This window comes from Gopherus evgoodei, chromosome 12 (genome assembly GCF_007399415.2).
Source record: "Gopherus evgoodei ecotype Sinaloan lineage chromosome 12, rGopEvg1_v1.p, whole genome shotgun sequence".
Lineage (NCBI taxonomy): Eukaryota > Metazoa > Chordata > Testudines > Testudinidae > Gopherus > Gopherus evgoodei.
Window position 1 is genome coordinate 21,649,209 of NC_044333.1, and position 23,042 is coordinate 21,672,250.

Here is a 23,042-nt window from a genome sequence, read left to right on the forward strand (position 1 = left end):
TTTTACTTCAGTTGTAAGAAAAGTCTTACTGTACAACCTCTATAACCTAAGGAGCCAGGTTAGCACCAAATAATCCAGAAACGGAGGTTGGGGATTATAAATGATGGGTCCATTTAGGTCCAGTGTTTAGGAAGAGCTAATTAATAAATCCCCTTCCTTTGCAATTCCATAGTCTCTTTGGGAATTGCCACAAACATAAACTTTTTTTCCCCTTGGACTTCTATTTTAACTAGATGGATTCTGCTTGTGATGTTTTGCTTTTTATGTAGCAAACTGATTTAAAATGTATGCCAGTCATCTTCAGGGAACTCATTTCAGTCAAGATGAAACTAGTCTTACCTGAATCAATGTTTTAAGTGTCCCTGTGGCTAGGCATTTTGAATAATCAATCTGTCTCCATTGCTTCTTAATCATGCGCATCACAGTCTGTTTTATTTGTCAACCCTTTCGGATCCTGCCTTTTTTGTTATTAACATGCCCCTAATGTCACATGCACGCCTTTCTTTAAAACAAGCTGCTCATTGGTGTATTTCGATACTTTTTATTACTACTAAATCTTTTTTCCCATAATTACACCACAATCATTATATAATCCCATAACAAAGAGTCTATTGAGGCACCATGCTTTTGTCAACTGTGGGACACAGAATCCATAATTGCATTATTCAGCTTCCCCCCTCCCCTTTTGCTTTGTAGGAACATAACCTATTTCACCAGTCACATTTGCACCTTGTTTGCCTGGTTATATATTATTTACTAAATCGTTGCCCTGCGGATAAACCTTGTAAAGTTGCTTTAAAAAAGTTATTTGTTTGATAATTAAGTCCTGAAAACCCATCGTTTAATGATTATTCCGAACCCATAAGGCAGAGAACCTCCATGACGTTTTTCTCTAAGTTTAATTACCGTATGCTAATTTCCTTGCCTACTACGTGATTAATTAAAATCATATTTTCATAATCATTTGGCACTAGTATTGTTTTAGAATTATCATGATCCCCTAAATAGTGTATGTAAATAAAGTCGGCTCTAATGGAAAGAATCAAAATGCAACGCTGAAGACCTTTATGTGTTTGTATGCATGCGATTGGCAACATAACTGGCTTATTTACATTAAATACGCCACAAGGTTACAGTGCAGATCAACGTCACTTTATCGCTGATTACTTCTCTTAAACGCCGGAGCTGTGACTGATGCTCCGGTCCCGGTGTCCACCAAGATTTACCCTGGAGTTTTTAAAAGAAACAGACTTGAAATAGTTTCAGGAGCAGGTAAGAACGACGCTTTTTAAAAAAAAAAATGGTAATCTCTTCGGGCTTGATAAAAAATTGTTTAGCAAAAGGCAGGAATGCAAGTAAAGACAGGCGAGGGGGGTTGATCTATGTCTGAATAACAAGTCTGACAATCAGAATGTGTTCTTAGAGAATAGATAGATTTTAATAAGTGTGTTTACATGAGCTCAAGGTCAAGACCAAGCTGCGCTGTGTTAAATGGTTTCTTAGTTGCTAGACAGAGAGAAAAAATGGACGATCACAGACCATTCTTTGTAGATTATTATATCAAGGGTTCAGCTTTTGGCTCATCAAAGCTAAATGCCGCAAGACCTATCTAGTTGCTGTGAATTATGCCAAGACGACAATGGAGTGCTTTTTTAATGGTACAATGCATTTCACCTACCAGATAGGGGGAGTCCAAGCTGAAAGATGGGAATGTCTTGTGATGTTGGGTGATCAGTATCAATGAACGGGGTTATTCTGAAAAGAGACAGATTAAAATAAAGCACTCTCGACTCGGGATGTGTTGCAAACAGTTAGGAGGGCTAGCCACAGCGGGCAATTGTGACAGCTCCGCGCTCCACTTTTCCCCCTCAGCACAAGAAAATGATCAAGTCAATCATGTGGACATGCTTCATTATTCATTGAACACAATTTTTTACAACGCTTCGTTTACGTGCAGGAGTTTCTTCTACGCTTTGCTTTAAATTGTAAGGTAAGAAAGACAAAGGTAAAAAGGGGGGTTTTCAGGCTCCGGGCGGCTCCCGGGAGCGAGGAAAGAGGCTCCAAAGTCAGTTTGGACTATTTTCTTTTATTTCTTTTTAATCATCGCAACGGGGCCTGCGTTTTCCACCGTGATTAAAAAAATACAGTATAATTAAATATCCATAGCAGTGACGTTTGCAAGCAGGGCTGTCAGGGGAAAAGCAGAAAATAATGAAAGGAGCAGAGAAGCCATTGAATGGCGCTATAGAACTTAGCCTGAAGAAAACCCTCCGGTTTCCCCCCTCTTTCTCTCTCTCTCGTTTCTTTTAAAACCGTTACTTAAAATAAAAAGAGCGAGACAAGAGTTTGCCTGGTTTGGGATAACGTGGGGTCGGGCAGGAGCAAGTTAGCTCCCTGCTGCCCTGAGAAATCCTGCCGTTAAGTTGCCCAGAAACTTTTTTTGTTTTAAAGGATTGTTGCTGAGTAAACTTTGCTGAAGTGACTTTAAACGTGTCCCCCCGCCGCCCCCTCCTTGCAGGATCCCCGCTACCCGGAGTGTAATGTGTAAACTCCCTCCCTTTTTTTTAATCAAAGTTAGCTGATGCATAGCATGTGTCAAACTTGTGAGACTCAAGTGCCTAAGAGACCTGCCATTTTGTGCTCTAATCGACCTCTTATGAATAGGAGCCGTGCATAATGCTTTCAGAAACGTTATGACATTCAAGTATGCACTAAATGTCAGATCAGGTTTAAAACCTTTTAGCAAGGTAAAGGAGCATGCCTGAAAACACTGCAGAAGGAGCAGAGACGCACCTGTCAGCCACAAATCCAGGGCATTTTTAACGTGCAGAAAAAGTAACAGGTTAAAGAGGAAACTTAAATGCCAATTCCATAGGATAAGAGAAGCGACTCGGACATGAGCCTTTCCAGGAACTGGGTTATGTCAAGACATCGGGGTTAAAATTTTCGGGGGGTGCGGGGTGTGAAGAATGGTTGAGGGGGGTGGAAAGGCTATCTTTAAAAAGTATTGCGATGAAGTGACTGCTATAGGCTCTTCGTTTTTAGCACACTGGGGCGGCACTGATCTTGACGGCTCCCCTCTCTTACTGAGAATGATTTTGCAGGGATGAAGTACTGAGGAGAACAGTCGTAGGCGGGGGCACAGTAGATGTTTCAAGATTTTAAATAAAAATATTCGTTGATGAGTAGGAAAGAATCTAGATTTTAAGGCGCCCATCTGTTGCAGTTTTGCAAATAATGAATATCTATATAAATATGTATATGAAGAAAGGTTGACAGAAACAGTGATGCTTGCGAACTTAAAAAAAAAACGGGGGCTTTTTTAAAAAGAGTCTGCGGTTCTTTCAAGGAGATTGGATGTAATAACTGGGTCCATCCGAAAAAGTTAGTTTTTTGACTCCTATATTATAATTGCTATTAGTGGATGCATAAAATCTACCTCTGCAGAATATTAAGTCCAATTTTAGGACGTTTTATAAATTCCTGTATTGTGAAGAGGGGGTAGAGAAATTAGGGGGGGAGGGAAAGTGTAGAAGGAGCAAGGATTCAGCAGCCTATTTACGTGCATGGATGTTATTGTTTAAGGGTTTTTGTTTGGCGGATATTGTTATGTCTATAATAGTGTCTAGGCGGAGACGTGATTTGTCAGATCCCTTCATTTTCACTTTAGCAGAAAATGAGCTGGGTAAGGGGAGAGTCCTTGCAATCCGAAGGCGCTGAGGCTGCTCTGTTTGTTATTCAACATGCATGGACAAACAATGAGAATACAAGACGCAGATAACAGGCAGTTCTAGGGGAGCTGGTCTTTGAAAAGCTCCTTCAGAAGGCATGAGTGTACTGTATGTGTGCTTTAGCATGTAGTGCACTTTTAGAGCTGTGCATTTTTTTCCCCTGTGCAGTTTAAAATAAATCCAACAGGGGCCGTGTTTGCTGAGCTGATTTGACCGGTTGATACAGCTAGCAGTGGCGAGCCTCCCTGCATATGTGGAAAAAAAAAAGACTATTTTAAGTGTCATAATTAAGTTTACAATCCTTGTTTGGGCTCATTCACTGCTCGAAATGAGGAGGACTGGCTGCTTTTAGGTCCTTTCTGCAGGGGATTGGCCCAGCGCCTGTGCCCGTTCAGTTGGAGAAGAATGTTTTCTTTTCTAGTTTAATATTAGAAACTATATATTTTTACTTGTTTAAACCGGATTTGATTATTCCCGTGGAGATTCCCCCCGCCCCGTCTATCACTCAGATCTTTGTTCATTGTTCACTGACTGTGGCAGGCTGCTTAAGTGTACAGAGACCGAGGGGGAGGCCCCCTGGCTGGTTTGATGTTGAAATAGTAAACCGGCATGAGGAGGGGGGCTGGAAAAGTGGACATTGCAGCTTTAATTAACTTCAAGATGCTTCAACGAGGACCAGAGCATAGTAGTGACGTTGCCTCATAAATCTGTCCAGTGCAGTGTGTTGCATTGAACTATGACAGTATCACCGTCATACTGAATATTCACTACCTGTCCGGAGCGGATTTGCATAATTGGACCTTTTCCTTTTTTTATGAAACTTGTTTGCAAAAAGCAAACCAAACACCCCAGTGAAAACCCGCGACGATCTGCATGATTATAAAGGGTTCAAATCTATTCGAAAAGTAAGTGACCTGCATAAGTACATCAATAGGTTAAGCGCAAATAAGATGAGAAGTGCTTCTGAAAGCTGTACATTCCCTGTGTGGTCTCTTGGGTTGATTCTCAATAGCGGGATTTTTTGTAGCCTGAGGGATTTTAGGTTGTCTGTCGACTTTCATAACTTTTCCCCTCATACTTCTTACACAAGGTGAGGCTTTTGTACAGTGTCTGTGTACCTGTAGTGATTCGGGGGGAGAGGGGAAATAGATTGACAATTTGTGATTCTGGGGACCTGGGGTGTATAGTTACAGCTACTGTGGAAGCTAAATGTGTACTGCTTTTCATGTTTCTGATCACTGGGAAGTTCATCACTAAATTCCTCTGATTACTCAAAGAGAGGTAGTGGTGTGTGTGTGTGTGTGTGTGTGTGTGTGTGTACACTTTTAAAAACGAGTTAACTAAACTGTTAGTCTCTAAATTACAGAGTTAGCTAGAGCTAGTGTCTTAATACAGTTCAATCCCCCATTCTTCCATATAGTTCACTAAAGTGAAAATTACTGGCGTAATTAGAAATGCCAGAAAACTTAAAGTAAATTTGTTAATTGTAAGTGACCGTCTCTCCTAAACTAGGTGGCTGGGTTAACATTCTCTCTTTTGAGGACAAGGGTTTAAGAGGACTTCTTTAAAAATGTGATCCTTATTTTGGAAAGGCTATCAGGATGGAATTTTAGAATCAGGACATTGAAAAGCTTTACCTCCTAAAAGGGGAGTAGTGACTCAGTCAGTATAGGATAGTAAAAGTGCTAAGCCTGTGTATAGTCCAAGTCTTACAGCGTTTCTTTTTCCTTCTTGCTGAAGGCTGTTTTAGTTATGATGTCATTCTGATAGTGGAGAGCAAATGTCTCCTGATTCTACCATTAAACGCCTGGCTGACTTGCCTGATAATGATAGCATTGACGTCCTGCTCCTTGACAAATGCAAGCCCTTATGAGCCCTGCGAATTAACTTTTTCCCCACAGATGAGAGCTAGCTTGCTTTAGGACTCATGAATGTAGCAGCACTTCTTTGACAGATTACTTTGAACCCTCTCCATTTCTGCAACAAAAATACTCTCTAAATACTATTTCTATTATAATACAGTTTGGGCCTGATTTTCAGAAATGCTGAACCTGGAGTTCCTATTGACTTCACACAGAGTTGTGGGTGCTCAGCACCTCTGAAAATTAGGCCTCTATGTTCATTAGACAGCTGATCTTTTTTCTTAACTTTGACAACTTGAGGGCTTTCTGATTTGTAGTCATAACAAGAACAGCTTGAGATGCATATCTTCTTACTATATTATCTATTTCCCTTTTTCTGTTGTACTTGTTTTTTATTCACATTACAATGGATGTACTTTTGTTGTATTTTACTCTTTCAAAAATCATAAATTAAATGCTTAGAGTTCAAAGAACCATCTAAACAGAAAACACTTCCATTTTGTACAACCACTTAAAATTAGTTTGTAGGCGAATATATCCACTACTATTTCAGATGTTATGTAGTAGGAATCTTATTCCAGTTGATTCTTCCTTAAGCAGGAGACACTTATTGATGTCTGCTCTTTCTTCAGACCTGTAGATGTGACGTTAGGTTTATGCTGCCACAAGTGAATGGGATTTAATGTTGATTTACTTAAAAAATTACAAAGTATTTTTAAAGTTTCTTTTCATTTACTATTCAAATGATGATAGTGAAATTAACATCTGTACTCGTGGCAAAGGTTAGTCTTCATATTACATTTGCAGCAAATTTGTCAAAGTATTTCTATTCTAAAGCAATGTTTTGCAAAACAGCTACTGAAGATACAAATTGTTATTACAGAAATTCTGTATTAAAATGATTTTAGTAAATTTGCAGTGACTTTGTCCACTGCACTGAAGAAAAAGGTATTGTTCTATAGTCTTTCCTAACTTCTGAGAATACTTGAGATCTCTGCTGTTCAGCAAGTTGTCCAGCACTGTATTCACTGAAGACTTATATAATGAAGAGGTTGATTGTTGTATTTTTGTCCATGCTAGAGGCCAATAACCCAACCCATTCATAATCCGAGAGGAAAGTGAGTAGTCTGGAAGTTGCAGCATCAGTACCACTATTTATCTTGCAGCAGTAAAGGCAGTGCTGAGATCAGAAATTGTGAACTTCAGTAAAGAAAGCTGAAACATTAGGTTATTTACCTACCATGGGAGCCTTAGATAACCAAGGAAATTTACATGAGAACAGACCTATAAAATCCACTAGCCCATTGAAATTCTTATTCCCCATAGTAGCACAAGTTTCCCTCAAGTGTAAGAAAATCAGTATAGGTCATTTTTCCAAATGTTTACTTTTGCTTTAAGTTGGCTGTGAATTGCACAGATGTCTTCAGAGTGCTTTGAATAAAAAAGGCGTTTGCATGGATTTATATGAACTTTATAAAAAACATCAAATAGTAAATAGATTTATTTGTCAAGTCTGAATGAGGACAGTTATATTTTTTTAGCATATACTGATTTAGCATGTTTTGGGAAAGCATAAGAACATTTAACTCTGTTTCTGAATTTCTCTCAGATTTCTGAATTGCTGTATCTAGTCTCTTCATAATGCTAAAAACAGTATGGTATTTGGAACGTAATTTTTATATTCTTCCATTCAAACTTTGCATCTTCTGTCTCATCCTTCACCTCATCTTTGTGGGGGCATTATGTGCCTATGTTTCATAGGTGTAAGTAATATGGATTCAGCAGAGAAGAAAAATACGTATTTCCCCTTTTATATAAATATGAATAAATTTCTTATTGGCAAGAAAAGATGAAAATCCAAATTATTTCTAACAAAGATTTTCTGGGCACAAATGCTTACTGAATAAGAAAAAAGTATGAAATACTGGAAAGAAAATATACTTATGTAAAAGTAAACTAATTTTGAAACATTGAAGGGGATGATCCTAGGGATATTATAAAAACGTGTATTTCTAGTTTAAGGTTAGGTGACTGAATGGTGCAGGGAACTGATAATAGAATACAGAACTTTTCACGGCTCAGTCACTAGTCAGAGTCTGACCTTGGTCAGAAGTGACTAAAAACAGTTATGATCTGATGGATGTTTGGTGACCAACATGAAATGAATTGGTGGTGTCAGTCCATTTCTTAGCGGATCACAAAAAACGCAGCGATGTTGTCACTCTTATTGGCAGGTTCAGCAGTGAAGCTAAACAGTGAATGAACCTGAAGATCTGAAGTACATTTTCACTCCTAGCAGTGATCCAAATCAGAGATGAAGCACATCGGGAGGGCAATGAGGGGAAATTTGCATTGCCCCTACCCAGCTGTACTCATTCTATGAATAGACAGAGAAATCCTAGAAGGGAGAAACTCCCATATTCTGAATCTGGCATCTTTCACATGTATTAAAATTCACTTAAAATTTCATGTGCATCTTGTGGACTTGCTAGCTAACCAGATGCATGAAAAAAGAGAATTATAGTAGACTAATTGTAATTAGCCTAGTAATCTGAGCTTTTCATATCTGTGGAATGGGGCCTTGAAATAATTTTAAATCCACTGAATTTTTTTAGAGGTCTTAATCTAAATACACTATGTGAGATTGTTTTTAAAGAGCCTGGGTTCATTAGGCCAAGCTGAACTATATTAAAGACAAACAGTTTTGTCATAATACCACTATGATTTAAACACAAATCAAGAAAACAGAATTAAAACAGCCACAGCAGCATTGGTATCTGACCCCCTCTGCACTGTGAATTGCAGCATTTGTCCTGTGTCAGAGTCTCACAACAAAAGGCAGAATAAAATGATTCTTCATAAATAGATTGTCATATTGTTAAAAAATGGTCACCATTGCCTGTTGTGGTAGGGCTTTCTGATAGAGGAACGTATAGGCTGCAGTGCCTAATAATAAGTATGCTAATAGTTCTTAGCACTTGCACAGTGCTTGATACCAATGAACAAGCATCAGGGCTCAAATTTTCAAAAGTGGCCTCTAATTTCTGATACTTCAATTTAAGACACCCAACTTCAGACACTTGGGATTTTCAGAAGAACTGAGCACCACAGATGCAACTGGAATTAATGACAGTTGCAAGTGCTCATCACCTCTGAAAATAAGTCACTAGGAATCAAAAATTAGATTCCTAAAATGGGAGACACCCAAAATTAGAGGCTATTTTAGAAAATTTGGCGCTACCTCACTGATGGAATTAGCTGATTTTACAGATAGGGAAAACTACAGCAGGGAAGTTAAATTACTTTACCAAGCCCACAGAATAAGGCAGTAGCCGAAGAATGGTTAGTGCTCAGGCGTCCAGACTCCGAGTCTGGTGTCATTGCTCTAGTCTACACCGCCTAAGTGCAATGGGTAAAATTGACATGAGTGGGAGTACTGCCATTGACTTCACTGGGGTCAGGATTTCACCCAGTGCTAGTGGGTTCAGAGTGCCAGGGTTCTCCTTTCCTTCATAAGTTTGTGTCAGCCTTAATATAATTTTAGTCACTTCATTAAATTTCTTCACTCTGGTAGTGCCCTGTGTCCCATAGAATCCTTCCCCCTACTTTGTGTCCTGGAGATGTTCCATTCCAGTCCTTCTGTTTGAGGAGGTCTGGAGCCCCACTTAGCTCATCAATACTGCACCTCAGTCAGCTGGAGAAGTTGCTATTGAGTAACATCCCTGCCCACATGGCCCAGGGCTATATGTATATTGCTTCTCCAGCAGTCCTGGCCTCTGCTGATCTGGGGAGTGAGAGACTGAAAAATCAGACCTGAGCTAAGCTAGGGGGCAGACTTACATTTATTTTTCTAAATGATAGTATAATTTGTATGAACATTATTTTACTTCATTGCTGTAAAGTGGTCTCCATAGATTTGCACTGACATTGTTACCTTCAGCCTTGTCGCTATAATATCATCTATCACAGATGGTAGAAATAGGTTTATTTATATGTCCGGTTAATCTAAAGTTTAGGAAACTGGGAGTAAATAGGAAACTCAGGCAGAAGTGCTTCATGCAAAGAGTAATAAGCATATGGAATAAGTTACAGGAAAGGCAATAGAATTAAAAAGTATAAATGAGTTCAAGGGAAACCTAGGTTTGCTGCTGGAGAAAAAAATTGTGAGAGCTATTATGAAAAAAGCAAGGTGGCGCAGATTAAATTTTATATCCGAAAGAAGTGGCATATTGGGCTGGGTGGCCTCTTTCTTTTCCTAAAATTTCTTATTTTGATAGATCTGTATGAATGTACAATAGTGAAATTTTATTTTCATGTACAGCAGTAACAGTGTCTCCATATACTTGCATTGTTGTTTTCATGAAAGCTCTGTAATGGTACTAAGATGTAAGGCTGTGTGAAACTCAGGGCTTGTCTATAAACTTAGGGCTTTTTGCGCCACAGCTTTGCTGATATAGGTGTGACAAATGGATTGAGTGTACTGGTTAAGAAGTGACTTATACTGTGTAGGTTAGAGCTGCATTAGTACAAATCACTCTCTACACTGATGCCAGGGCATCTACACAAAGAGTTTGCACTGATGCACCTACATCACTGTAGCTACACTGACAAAATAAACCCCTGTGTAGACAAGCCCTCTATGGTTTTCTTCACAAATGTCTTTGTGAATATTTTCATTGGTTTCAAACTGTGTGGCTTCTCCTCAGTTTCTCTTTGAACACCGGGTTTGCCCAAACCCTGCATTTTAAAGCTAAACTAAGCTTGAAACTACTGCTTCACTTGGTTTTGCATCAAGACCATGTTTAACTGAAAATTTCATACAGTTTTGATGCAAAACTTCTATTTGGTCTGTGTTTGCTGAGAAAATACATAAAGGTTAGCAAAAAATGTGAATCAGTCTGGGGTGAATTTCAAGGGCCTGATTTTCTTCCAAAGAAAGCCAAAGGGAAACTAACTGTAATTACAATGGGAGCAGTTTTGGGTCACCAGGTATAACAAACCCCCCACAACAAGTGAGTCTGGTGTGGTTTCTACTTTCACTATGAACGCTTTGTACAACTCTACTAAGCTGTCTCTTTTAATGTCCAAAGCAGATCCTCTCAGACAAGTGTGCAAGATCATGCTCAAACGAAACTTTTTCCAGTTTCATTGCTTCATGTACAAAACATTTTCCTGTTTCATTTCTTCAAATCTCAGCTGCTTAGGGTTTGAAAAAGCAGAGTTTATAGACTTCCCCAAACTGGAATTTATAATTAAAGTGACTATATTTCACCCTTAATTAACATGCCCTATTATGTAAGGGGTCTGTTCTTCATTGATTCATTGGGAATATGCTGTAGGAATGTGATTCTTCTTCTTGTTAATGGAATCAATGGAAAAGAGACCCTATAATGTTGGTCCTCTCCCGTTAATACCATAACGGATAACAGCTAGTAAAATACCTTATTCTCAACATTACTGTTATTCTTTAAAACTCTCTTTAACATATTTTAGGTCTTTTTTCAAAATATTCTTGATTTTTTTAAAGAAAAAGATCATAAGAATATATGTTTTATTCAAGTGCCAAAAGGTACATGCATGTGTACTGTATATACAATATCTATGAATACTGAACATGCTTTTAGGCAAATGAACAATAAGGAAAATAAAATTTCCAGATTGGGTCTTAATATTATTTTTTATTTTTTTTTTATTGCCAGTAGTGTCCTTAGTGTGTGAGGTGCTTTCCAGTCATAAGAGAGGGCATAGTTCCTGCCCCATAAGAGTTCACAATATAAAACACAAAATAACATTCCCAGAGATGGAAGGTGCAATATACAAATGAAATACAAAGGCCACATGTTGAAGGGCCACAGTGGTAATGTAAATAATTTGTAACCCAGTGTGGATTTTTGTGGCTGTCCCATCATTTGATATATTATGTGTTTGAACTAAGCTGATCTACAGTCCAGTCCTGCATCCCTTGTACATCCCAAAAGCTTAGGGATTTGGGTGTGTAGAGTACAGGATTAGTCTCTTAAATTGATAACTCCTTGGGAATAGGACTGGTTTCATTTCTGTTTGTACAGCACTGAGCACACAGATGGCATTCAGAAAATGGTAATAGAGAAATCCTACATGAAGATGTTTAATATAGCTGGGAGTTCCAAGGAAGACTGTTATGTTAAAATGCCCATTCCTGGGTAGAAACTCTTGGGAGAGGGCCACAGATAAAGAAAACAATATGAAACTCCCATTTGAGTTTCCTAACAAGTATTCCCTCAAGGCAGAAGGGTTAGTTGAGCTGTGGAGTTGGGATGAGGTGAGAATCCATGGGGAGGGGAGTCAGGACATTGATAGCTCCTTGCTCCTGTCTACTGGTGGCCCCTCTTCTCATCCTTATCTTTCCTGGCAGCTCTGGCAGATACCGTGCTGTATCAGCTGGATCCCCTCTGGGATGCTGTTAACAGCTATGGAGGAGACCCAGGGGAATAAAATAGAGCTCTGAGTTCTGGTAGTAACTCCCTGCTAGATTTCTACACAGAAACCTGGGAGGATGTGTGCCAGGAACATGGGCAGGCACTCTTTGACTCTCCAGCACAGGAGCATTCCTGGAATCCCAGAGAAAGAGGAATGGTACTACAGAACTCCAGTTCCTCCATTGGCAAGCCGGCAAGATCTGCCCAATCGGAAGAACGCTTTGAACCCATATTTATCAAAAGCAGTTTTCATTAGCTGTGTTATTAGTGTGTGAGTTATTAAATCTGAATATTTTTAAATCATATACTTAACCATTTTCAGGGCCAGACCATAACATTTTGGCACCCGTGGCAAGGAGCTCAAATGACGCCCCCATGCTCCCTCGCTTGGGCCAAAACTTTGAAAGGTCTCAATTCTGCCTTCTTCCTGTTCTACTCCTCTCATGGTACTGCTCTGCTACCTAACCCAATAAAGGAGAACTAACAACTTAAAATGCCTTGTTCAAAAATTTTAAATAACACTTAACTTTCAAATGCCTGAACAGCAAATGTAACTTTTCTTGTCTGCATACTAAACATGGCATTTTTATCTGTTTGAATAATCAAAGTGGTGCTTTCCATGCCTTCCTGGTTGCAAAGATTTGAACTGCTTCCTGAAGGTCCACAGTCTGGGCCAGCTCATGCTCTATTGAGATGGTTGCAAGGCTGATCAGCTGCCTCTCCTGTGTCATTGTGGAGCGTAGATGTGTTTTTATTAACTTCAGCTTGGAGAAGCTGCATTCTCCACTGGCAACTGTAGAAGTATGTGCAGAGCAACAAAAGCATTTGGAAAGAGGTTGGTGGTCTTATTTGTGCATATATATTCTAGAACAGCCTTTGGTGTTGATCCTGCTGAAATGTATCATGAAGGGCTTTCAGTTCATCATCTAAATCACTTGCATCAATATCGTGCATATCATCATGTGTCAACACTGTCTCTAGTGCTCTGCACTGGTGGTGTAAGTCTTCTTCAGGTATAGTGTGGACTTTTGCAATATCATACAACATCCCAAATATACTGCTATGTTCCTTGAGCTGCATGAAGTGTTCTTCAGCTGACTGTATTGTACAATCTAGCACCTGGTTAAATAATTTAACTTTGAACTGTTGTTTGGGGTCTCTTATGGGATTATCTCATGCCTCGTAGTTAAAATGTCTTCTTTAGTGACTCTTGTATTCTTGAACGGGTGGGAAAATAGCCTCAGTTTGAAGTTCCTATGCCAACTTCTGTGCACTCTTCGAAATGTTTTGAAATCCCTCATCTGAGTGGTAAGACTGTAGGTATGACTTTGCTTTGTGCAGTTGTTCCATTGATCCAGATATATCAAGCTCAACACCTTGGAGTCTCTTGCTTACAACATTTATTTCAAACAGTATGTCATGCCACAACACTAAGCCACACAGTAATTTGAAGTTACATATGTTTCTGGTGATTCCATTTCCCTCTGCCACTGTTCTCCCACAAACAGTTCCTGTCATAGCATTATGCTCCATGGCATCATCTATCTTCCCAATTTGGTGTCTGATAGGCTTTATCATCTCCACTCGACTTTCCCATCATGTGGCACTCAGTAGTTTCAGTGTCAGAGAGGGTGTTCCCAGATGTTGCTTCAAAATTTGCCATCGATGAGTTGATGCAGAGAAAAATATATAGATGCTTTGAATTCCATTAAAAAATTCAGTAGCCTTGCTAGAAGCTGATGCTGCATCACTGACCACCAAGCTCAATGGATGAGAACTGCATGGGACAAAGAAAGCTCGAGGATTTAACTCTCGGATCCGTGTCTGCACTCCTCTGTTCTTTCCTCTCATGTTGGCACCATTATCGTAGCCCTGACCTCTCATGTAAGCTATCGCAATTCCCCTATCTTCCAGCTTTTTAAGAAGCACATTTGTCATACCAGCGCCTGTAGTATCATAAATGTCAATAAATTCTAGAAAATGCTCTCTGACAGTCACCATTGCAGGGACATTTTCACTAGGTTCTGTTGTTGTTACAAAACGCACCATTACAGTCATTTGTTCTCTATGGCTGATGGCAGCTGTGCAGTCCAGAATAACAGAGTAATATCTTGCTGACTTCAGATCAGCACAATCTTCTGTTTGACTTTTGTTGCCAGTAACTGTAGGATCTCATTTTGAATGGTTTTTTCAAGGTAGTGGTGTGTGTACATTTCTTGGGTGGTGACTCTTCTGAGATACTCCTGGAGTACAGCATCAAACTCGGCCATCAGCGCCACAATTTTAAGGAAGTTTCCATTGTTTGGCACATACTGCTGATCTGAATGCCATGCACTGCTAGGTTTTGGTTAGCAAGCACAATAGCCATGAGCCTCTTCAGAACATTTTGCCAGTAAAGAGTCTCTGTCATAATCTTCTCTTGATGCTGATCATCTATGGTGGTCTTTAACCTTAGTCTCATCTCGAGCTCTTTCCACCTATGGAATGCTCTCTGGTGATTTGCTGCCTTCTCATGGCATACCAGATTTCTGGCTAGATTTTGCCAGTCCTTTGTTCCTGTAAAACTCAATGTGGCTGGAACATTAGACTGGAAGACTTTGCAACAAAAACAGTATGCAGCATTCTGGGTTTTTGAGTACATAAGCCATGGCCTCTCCACTTTGCCACCATTGGGGATTTCACACCAGTAATGTGTTGGATGGAAACTTCTATTTTCATTGTCTTTGGGGAACATGAAGTTTTTCACTTGCAGTGGCCCATGCAGTACAAGGAAGTCCCTCAAGTGGGTCCACAATCCTGGATCATCTAGACTTAAGGAACTAAACTCAGCAGCAGCTGTTTCTTGCACCTCCACCACACTCTTCTCGGATCTACACTTTTCTTCAGGAATGTGCATGGTTACATCCATTTGAGATGGAGATACGAATGCTGCAGTAGCTGCCAGGTCACCTGCACTCTAACTAACTGGAAGATCAGGCATCTCCTCACCACTCACATCCTCACTGGGGCTGGAAGGCTCACCGTGAACATTTGTGTCTGTGTCTTTGTATCTCAGGAGAGCTCCTTCCTGTTTAGATAGAAAAGCTTCCTTTGCTTTCTTTCTTTTCCTGAATGCTGCTCCAGAGGGACATTTTCTTCTTTCCACTCATGACTGCTGTTCTGTGCCAGCTAAGTAGCTCTCAACACTCAGTTGAAGGGGACAATAAGCAGGCTGATAGCAGGGCCTGAGTGAGGGAAGATATCAGCATCTTAAGGGCCTAACTGGCTCCTACTACTTCAGTTGTCTGCCTGTTCTCCTCAAGTGGGTTCGGGGAAGCAGCAGGAAACAGGAAGCTCCCTGAGAATTGGTGTTAATCAGTCCAGGCTCCTGGGGGTGCTAGAGAGGTACATAAGAGGCTCCTTCTCTTCTCTTTCCTTGCAGCTCCTGCTGCTTTCTGTTATTCCCTCTCACCTTTTCTCCTGCTTGCCTGTTATGTCTCTTGTGCCCTACTTCCTCCAGCACAGCACTCCACCATCTCTGTGCATCTAGAGCAGAGAGAATACTTATGCACCAGCAGCAGACACAATTTTCTACACTCTGGGTCCTAGTGGCACCCCCCACAGTCTGGCGCATGAGGCGGCCGCTTCAGTTCGCCTCATGGTAAGGCCAGCCCTGATTTTATTTCATTTTTTGCATTTTACTTCATTTGGAAACATGAAGTCAGTTTCACTAGTTACTCTTTTTGTTTGTCACCAGTTTCTGTTTGTGGCTGCCATGCATGTGTGCAATGCTTGGCTAGCAAAAATGTTTACAACAAGAAATTGTTTTCAGTAGAATTAAAAAAGAATCATGGAAATCTCTCTCTATTGGTCTTTGATTTCTATCTAACCTTAAGTTATTCAAAATCTAAATTAACCTGACAATTTCGCTCTCTAATTTTATTTTTTTAAATAATGTATTATATATCTGTAGGAGAAGAAAAAGGAGCCCGATTCAAAGTCTCTGGAAATCAGTGAGAGTCTTTCCATTGACTTCCCTGGGTTTTGGATCCTATCCTTAACTTGTATTTAGAAATATCTGTTAAAATTAGGTAAAGTAGGCTTACAAATTTAGATTTGTGTAAGTTGTTCTCTTATACAGTAATTCAATGGGGGTCATCTCTTTGCAGGAGAAAAACCTTAAAGTAGATAGATCTGTGTCTACAAACAATATGCATTCATAATTCTCACTGGAGCCAACGGGAAGTTTGTGTGTGCAGCTTGCAAAATCAGGTCCTTTGTAAGTTCACCGTAGTACAATATCAGCTAACGGTTATTCATATGAAATCAATTAAATACTTAAAAAATTAATCTGACTGAAAACGCTGGTCAAAACGTGTGTTTGTCTGGGATTTTAATTATTTTGGTTTACAATATGTCTGGTAACAAGTGGCCGTTTTGGGGGCAGTTTAAATCTACCAGTATAAACCTCATGGCAGTATTCAGCCCAAGTTGGCTTCGGGGCCTGCAGAGCCCTAAGAAGTACTACACACCTCCAATGATATGTAGGTGCATAAAGCAGGTTTTGGCTGGATGTGAACACACAAACTTTCCCTCTGCCCACTTCCCTGAAGCATTCCTATATAATGTAAATAGAAAAGTGAGGGTCATGTTAATTGATGAGATCTATGTACACCGGTAGCTGCACAGCAAAGTGTGTAAAGAGGATGGATACGCTGCCTGCATTTCGAAAAAACAAGGTTTTGTTCAGTGTTTAACCATATAAATGAGAGAAATGCAGACCACTTCAGAAAAGAAAGTTCTCTGAACTAGTGAATCATAACTACTTCTGCAGGGCCCAGTCCTGCAAACACCCAGTACCTGCTTCAGTGCATGTTCCCATGAGTAGCCCCGATGAAGTCAACTCACTGAAGACCCTATTAAGTATTTACATGATCAGGTCCATAGTTGTCTTATGATTTGGTCTCCTTGCTTAGTTTTGAACTTTGTCAGAGTCAGTGTGTTTCATGACTAGATTAAAGTCACAGTTCCATAAGGACAAAGCTACTGTTTTATAATAAGGTATTCCAGACCCTTTTAAACATCAACTCTCAAATGGCTGTTTCAGATTATGATGTTAGCACTTTTTTGACATTTTATATAGCTTGAATATGGCTATTGCAGTTGATTCACACTTAATTGAAACATCACTTACATTTAGTGAAATAATTTTTTTCTAAGACAGGTTCTATGAATTACATATTTATAAGACATTGGGGAAAATATGATAAATTATCGTATCCATGTTGAAAGAAATACATATAAGCAGATTTGGGAGCCATTTATGGATATATATGCTATGACATATGATATTGTTAGTTCTATTCTATGACTTTTACAACCATCTAAAGCAGCTTGGAGCCTCTAGCCCAGGTATGATATTCTCATACTGTATATCACATGTACAGGTACCTCTTTCAATTTAGATTATATGTGTACATTTCAGGACCTTCTTTTTAATGTCAAACAGCCTATTTTTGGGGGGCGGGAAAGAGGGAGGTTTTGGACTTTGTGAGAGGTAATTTTCTGTTGTGGGTTTGTTTGCCTTATCTGTAGAAGAGTTTCATATATTTAAGTCAAACCAAATGTTACTATCTGTTATGAAAATGCTACATTTCAGAAGTGCAACATCCTTCTAGTACATCTAGAAAGATTGCTTTCTTGATGTTGGTCTTTAATAAGAATTTACTAATCTATTCTTTAGATGGCATCTTCTGTTATGTTAAAATAATATCTTTTTCACTAAGTTTTGTGTGTGTGATTTACGCTTTCATTTTTTATTGGAAAAAAAAGCCTTGAAAAAAAATCTTGAGCCAACAATGATGATAAATTTATTGATATAATATTTATGGCATCAGATCTCTCAGTTAGAAGAGACAAACACACTTTCATTTTCTTTGGCCCTTATTTTCCATTCTATTCCCACTAGTGGATGGAGCTAAATCTAATAGAACAAGCCAGAGGGATGCTGAAAGGAGAAGCACTGGCTCTCATCATGCTCTCCTCCACACCTGGGGGTATCAAAGCAAGAGTTCAATTAACAGTACTATACTGTGCAGCCATGTGGAAGACTTTGCTACCAGAGAATGGAGGCTAGCAGTAAGTAAGGGTGAATGAGAAGTCTGGTGGTTATAGGATCTGCAGAGCTGCATGAGAGAGTTCTGCATGGATCTTAAGACGCCTTCTCTGCAGCCCTGTAAACCTTTCTCATAGGCTCACGCCTCTCTGCCTTCTCTGCAGCCCTGTAAACCTTTCTCATAGGCTTAGGCCTCTGCCTTCTCTGTAGTACCTGTAAAACCTTTCTCATAGGCTCATAGACTTTAAGGCCAGTAGGGACCATCATGGTCATCCCTGGTTTAAGGAAAGCATATCAAAGCACTCTTTGACTTCCTCTCCTTTGGGTTTTTCTGTGGCCCTTTATATTTTAAAATATTGTTCAAATAAAATGGAAATAACTTAGGCTAGTCAAATCAAAGGCTATCCTAGGCTCTAAAGCAATGGTACCTTATTCTGGATACTGGATGTATCTCAACTGCCTAGTTACAGTATGTAGAATTTACTTTCATTAGAGTTTGTCCCCTGTGGAGATCATTATTTAGTGGTAGGGTAGCTTTTGTGTGTTGGGTAGGGACCATTTATTTCTAAAGAAATAAGAGGACTTAACAGCAGTGCCCAATCAATATGCAAAATCCTGCTAAGATAATTTGTATTTAAATGTGAACAGTATTAATTCTAAACTATCTTCAACCCTTATTTAGTCTAATAATTGTTGGACATCTAGGTGAAGAAGGCACATTTAGCTTATTATCAACGATATTGCCAACACTTAAACTTTTCGATTAGGTGACCCTGTTACCTAGTATTCTATTAGGGCCTGATTCTGCAATCTGATTCTATTATCAGTAGTAAGTAGTAATAAAAGAACAATTGAATGCAACGAGAACAGGATCCAGCCTGTAATGGAAGGCGGTACAGATGAAGATTGGCTAGTGAGTAGAGGAGTATGTAACTAGCATTAATTATAGTTGTACCTTTGTATTTTATATGAGGTGTTTGTATATTTTTGAATAGCTATATGGTATGTTATAGTGTGTGTATATATGAATGGAATAGTTGCACTTTGAAAATGTGAATAAGAAATTAATTTAAAAGAATAATTTTTTGGTGGGCTTGTTTTACATTTTCCTTTTCAATTAAACTTTTTTTGGAATTGTACTTTCCTTTTTTATTTATATTTGGTACAGGAAGGCTGTATAATAACCAAACTTTTAAAATTTGCTTGTTCTGTAGCTTAGGAGTTTTACTGTGTTTGCGAGGGGAACACAAGTTCATTAAATTATGAATAGTTTGTGCTTACTTACTCTTTGTTTTATGAGTAGAGTTCAGTATTTTGTAAACATGAGACTCACATTCATGAAAAGAATTTCAGTTATTTAAGTCATTCAATGAAGAAGCATAATATTACACTACGATAAATCCACCGGTGTTTTTTTGGTTGGTCTTGTACTGAGCATTTCTTTGTTAGTACCTAGGTAATGAGTCCTTTCAAAGATCTGTCCTCTCAGCACCAATTCAGCAGTCTATCTTTTGTCAGCATGTTTAAGCATGAAGTTGATGGGAATTAAGCATGTACGTTGTTTTTGTGAATGGTGATGGAGTTAAGCATGTGCTTAAATTTGTTGCTGAATTGAGCCCTTAGATTAGAAACCAGGAAAAGCATGCCTCAAGCCATACAGATACCCAGGATGCGATCATTTGAGAAGCTGTGATACATATTGGGGGAGCTGGTTGAGAGACACTTTCTCTCTGTGGCCCCTGTTGCACTGGTCCGTAGCCTAGATTATATTAGAAGGCCCTATATATTTGTATAATTGTTTTTTAAAATTCACTGGAATTTAGTTTTTTAATTATTTTTTGTAAGTTTAAAGGAAAATTCCACTTTTAATTTTACATTTCAGAATCATCCTGGTTGTATTAGAAACAAGGGAACTGACTTTTTAAAACAAATCACATTTTAGTTTACATAAATTAAACGTATTCATAGAACCTTCCCTTGTTTTGTGATAGAACAAAAAAGTCATCTCCTTCCATGACACCTGGACTCCTCTGGACACCATCACAATCTCCATCATCTACTAGGACTCATTCAGACATCAGTAAACCTCTCCCTTCCAGAAAGCCAGAGCCCTCAGTCTCCCCTTGGTCCAGGATAACATGCCAGGGTCCCTCAAGTAGTTCATAGAAAGGAAGAGGAGGAAATCTTTCTTCTCTGGTACCCAACCTGGATCTTTGCCATGAACGGAAGGGGAAAGTGAGGAGGGAAGGGGGCTGATAAGGAAGGTCAGACTGCTTGATTTAAGGGCAGGGGTAGCGAGGGTGATGATAAACCATGTAACAGGATAAACCTGGAACCTGGCCAGGATCTATGGATCAGGTCAACTGATATCTAAGCTGAGCAGGAGCTAGGATCCAAAGAGAGGCTGGAGGAGTGATGTTTACTAGTGCTACAGTGAAGGTTTGGTGGAGGAAGGGGAGCTGTGAAAATTACAGGGTGTAGTCAGTGTGTCCAAATAGTGGGAAAAACACTAATTTTCCATATAACAGAAAATGGCAGCCTCCATTCATTAAGTTCAGGGAAGTCAACAGCCATAAAATAGCTCTCACTTCTGCAGGTTGTTTGGAATTAATATTTACTATTTTAATTTTCTTTGCAGCCCTTGATTTAAAAGTCAGGGCAGTTTCCCTTCAGTTTGGAATTCTTGGTAAAATAAAAGATCTTTACCAAATATTTAAAATATGAATTTAACTGAACTAAATTGTAAAAATTCTAAGAAGTGATATCAACAGCCACCTCCTTCTCCCCAAAAAACTAAGAGGGTTCTTTAGTCCAAGAGCAGATTGAGCCTCATCACCTCTCTAATAGCACTCTTGGCTCTTTCAGACTGGAGCCTGGACCTTTCTTGTGATGCTCGTACCTCCTGGGGGCAGATATGGAAGCACAGGCACAGTGTCAAATGTTTGCAGTAAGGCAAATATCAGGTACATTTAGCCCAGGATTAGTGGCTGGGACTCTTGAGTGTCATCTGAACATTGATTATTTGTTAGATAATGCAGTTATGCTTAATAGAGGGCACAGCTCAGGAGTTACATAGCTTAACTAGAATATTCAGTTTTATGCACTGTACCATATTCACGTTCACAGCAGAAACTTGTGTGGCATATGACACTGAGTTGCTGTAATATTTTCCAAAGTAGCCGTGTATCACAACACTGAGAAAACTGATGAAACTCCTGTGCTGTGCTTTTTGTTCTGTAAGTTGTGTTTGCACTCAGCAAGAGGATGAGAAAGAGAGAAAGGGACTGAAATATTGTGTAGCATGTGGCATGTATTTAAGTGAAGTGAAGTGAATGGCACACACCTGCTTGGCTGTGATGAGTCACTTACATTAAGCTATGTGATGCTACTGCTTGCACTGGTTGGGCATAGCACAAATTATGTGGTAAATCACAGTCCATTATTGGCCATGTGACATAAGCACCATGAGAAACTGCAGAGTCTGAGCCCTCAGCTCTCAGAATTTCCCCTCTGTCATATGAAGGAAAAAAATGGGCATAAAACAGATCTAAAGAAAATCCGAAAAGTAACATATCGCTGGCCTTAAGTGAATCCAGACTACAGTGGGGATCAAGAAGGGGTTTGCTTTGGGCTTGATGCATGAATTAGTAGGGTGAAATTCTATGGCCTGTGTTATGACATAAGTTTACCTAGAATAACATAATGATCCCTTTTGGCCTTAGTCTAAAGTGAAATCTTGTTCCCATTTTAGTCAGGACATATTTCCATTTGATTTCAGTGGGGCCAGATTTTAATCTTATGGATCCATGAAAAAGGACTGAAGAGCTTGTTCCCCCCTGCCTTGACTTCTATTTGATGGAAAGTCATTTTCATGGTTGTGACATCTTCAGCCCTTATGGCACACATCACTGGGGCAACCCTGAAATCCTTAGATTTTGGAGCCTGAGAAATTCCCTCCAAAGCCTGAGACTAGTACAATGTCCTATCTTTTCCTTCAGGACAGACCACACTACAAAATGCCTTCTCCTGTCCCATAAGAGAAACATAGCTCTTCATCTTTTGTGGTCTCTAATGCACCTGAATTTAAAACACTTCCAGAATGTTCACTGCAGAAATCTGACAGTTTTGAAGACTAGTCCAGATTAACAAAGCACTCTGGTACCACACTGATGAGATATAAATGTATATAGACAGAAATGCATTGTCCCAGGATATGAATTAATCATACTGGGAAATGGTCTGAGGAGTTAGTGTTTTGGATTTGAATCAGGTTTGGGTTTGAGTGTCGAGCTTCACTAGGTTTTGGGCTTGGATTCAATGGCCCTGATATCTGTTAGATGATTTGTGACACTTTATCCTGAAATGTGGAAAACTCATGAGTCTGATGAGATTTCCACAATCGTAGGCCAAATCTCCTAAGAATGCCTGGATTCAATATGGAACACAGTCCTTCCAGTTTCAGATCTGACCTGCTATGAAAAACCCATAGAAGTGGGTTTGGGGCCAGGGATTCAATTTGCTATATAGGCCAATTTTCATTTGGTTCCAGTTGGCATCTAGATTTGAAACTGTGCAATGGGTCTGTTCATTTACTGGTTCCTGGGGCAAGCAGTCCTACAAATAAAAGCAACAGATGTGAGTAGAAACCAAAAAAGATTGGATGAAAGTTCTGCTAGAATAACTCTTCCAGAGGATGCCTCTAGAATTCAAAGTTCCTGTTCTGCCCCCATAGATATATAGAGAGCAATGAGGTACCTTCTGAATTGTCAGATTATTTACCCAAGGAATATGGGCACAGTACCCCTTTAAATAGAAAGTAAGAGGATAATTGTGTGTTGCAGATCAGATTTTTCCAAATCTGTTTGGCTATGTGGGTGTGAATGCTCGATTTGAGTGA

General features: G+C 39.4%; 1 protein-coding gene across 4 annotated transcripts in view; it reads left to right on the plus strand.

Moving 5' to 3' along the window:
* Positions 1–1,153: 1,153 nt before the first annotated feature.
* Positions 1,154–23,042, plus strand: part of ZNF536 (zinc finger protein 536) — a 422,921-nt gene continuing 401,032 nt past the window's right edge. For 2 of the 4 annotated variants that reach the window (XM_030581943.1, XM_030581946.1), the window contains exons 1-2: positions 1,154–1,272; positions 1,873–1,990. The gene's annotated coding sequence lies outside the window, so the exon portion shown is untranslated. Of the gene's footprint in view, positions 1,273–1,872; positions 1,991–4,522; positions 4,637–23,042 lie in introns of those variants that run through there. The other 2 variants (XM_030581945.1, XM_030581944.1) reach the window with 2 other exon arrangements.